Source organism: Penaeus vannamei, chromosome 22 (genome assembly GCF_042767895.1).
Source record: "Penaeus vannamei isolate JL-2024 chromosome 22, ASM4276789v1, whole genome shotgun sequence".
Taxonomy (NCBI): Eukaryota; Metazoa; Arthropoda; class Malacostraca; order Decapoda; family Penaeidae; genus Penaeus; species Penaeus vannamei.
The window spans coordinates 34,984,902-34,987,401 of record NC_091570.1 but is presented as its reverse complement, the minus strand read 5'-3'; positions in this window follow the sequence as shown (position 1 = coordinate 34,987,401).

Sequence of the window (2,500 nt, the reverse complement as noted above, 5' to 3'; positions counted from 1 at the left end):
TCCCCGGCATGACAGGACGCGCTCCTCCCTTGGCGTCTCTGCCAAGCCTCTCTGTACCAGCTATCATAATTCCGCAGTAATAAAGTTCAAAATCTGCGACCACTTAAACTCTAACACCTCAAGAACCTAACCAGTGCCTTACCACCTTCAACATCACATTAGTAGCAGACAAAGTGAAAAAATCCTTGTCACAGCATCACAATGATAACAAATGGCCTTGTGCAAGTGTTTGGCCAGTGTTTACACTTAATGGAGATCAATCTTTCTTGCCTCTTAATTTACTCCTTTTGTTGTCAGATACTGGATAATATGAAAACATGCTTAGACATATGAAAGTATAATATAATAATTAAATGGGGACGTCCTAATATACAGCAGTTTAGCAAGTCCAGTCATATACAACTTTCCCATTGATTAGTGTATTATGGACAATAATTTGCATAATATACACCCCGTGCTTATGATTATATTAGAAGTCAAGAAAGTATTTTTAGTGTTTTGCCAGTTAGTGAAGACTGAAAACCAATGGTCTAAACAAAGAAAATTTCTGAATACTCCAGCCGCAGGTTGGTCACCAACATAAAAAATCAGGTATTTCCACTCTTTGTAAAAATTATCCATAAAGAAAAGTACACTTAAGCCTTCAACCAGCAGTCAAAATATTACTGCATCGTCACAGGAGCCTCGATCCCAGCTAACCCCATCCAATCTCTCATTACCATGGCCAATCTCCCTACCATTTTTTCCCATTTGCACCCCACCCCGCCATCAGAATGCCCCTTACCTTCACCCCACAAATGAATAAATATGCAACCAGTCTCCCCCTTACACCTAAACCCATGACCAACACCCCTCCGCTCCACTTTATCCGCCCAAAGTCAGTAGATCTGCGACTTTGCTGACGCCCCATCCTCCTCTCAAGGTCTATATAAATACTTATATAGATCTTGCCTCCTCTTGCCCTGAGCCAAGCAAGCGCTTTCCTGACGACGTTGAAACATCCATAACTACTAAGGAAGCTGTCACATACATAAACTAAGAAAAATCTACACCAAAAAACTTTAAAAGGAGAAAAATTAATCTTCCATCTAATTGCCACTGGGAAGATGCAACACCACGACTGATTAGAGTCCTTCCCACCCTAGTACTCCTCTTACACAAATGGCCGTGTACAAATGCAGCTTCTCGTTATTGGCAACTGGCCGAACGAACTGAACCAAAACAAGAAACTAACGGGCGGTTTCAAGCCTGCTAACAAATTGAGTGCTACGTCACCATTACCTTAAAAACAAGGGAGGTAGGGATGTTACATGTCAAAATCATTGCAAAATGCAGAACGCCTTCGGGTTGTATATATATACAATACAAATTATCACCATAGTAAATGGAAAGAGTTTTGAAGACTCATTCGTCAATAAGTTTAAAAAGAAAATGTAAAAGGATGCAAAACGAAAATGATATATGGCATACATTATTATTTTTTAAATATAGGGTAAAAAGTCTTTTTAAAATATATGTATATTTTATTTAACTCTCACTTATACTCACCCAAGCCCATTTATATGCATCCATTTTTTTCATAATTCACAAGCAATCAATTCTGTTCAAAACCTGTCGATGTCAGCAGCAAAACTAGCGGTTTGCCTCAGGGTCAACACATAGGCCTACACACTGGGATTCGGTATGGACGGCTGAATTGGTGGATTTGAGAAACATTGGGGCATCATCTGTCAATCAGCCATTCACGATCCAGTCTGGTCGGATCGGACTAAACCCGTCCAATGTTCTCAAAGCAAAATTGCACTACGTAAGGAGGTTTTGTCCACGCAGAAAAGGAAAAAGTGAAACACGCAAGCAGTTTATTCCACCGCAACCTTGCCATATGAGCAGTAATGAAAATAATCTTTAGTAAAGCCCGGCCATCGGTGCTGTACGTATGGAAGAGAATTTGGAGAAGGGAGTGTAAGAACAGAGAGAGAGAGAGAGAGAGAGAGAGAGAGAGAGAGAGAGAGAGAGAGAGAGAGAGAGAGAGAGAGAGAGAGAGAGAGAGAGAGAGAGAGAGAGAGAGGGAGAGAGAGAGAGAGAGAGGGGGGGGGGGGAGGGAGGGAGGGAGAGAGAGAGGGAAAGAGAGAGAGAGAGAGAGAGAGAGAGAGAGAGAGAGAGAGAGAGAGAGAGAGAGAGAGAGAGAGAATATGTCTCCCTCCACCAAATGCATCATACTAACAACGGAACAGTGAAAAAAATGTCATACACAGTATTCCCTCCCTGACAGTTGTGCTTTTTGTCATAAACAACAGTAGGCAGCACATCCCAAGACTGTTTGACCTGCTAAGCTGCGGAAGCAAAATAAAGATAGAATTGCGCTAGTACATGCAAGAACAAGGAAAAAGAGGAATTCCGAATCCGGAAGTCTTCCACCTCTCATAACTGACACACAGACTGCGTGACTGACAAATAGCATTTATGACAAGCACTCATTGTAATCTATCGTTTCTCTGAT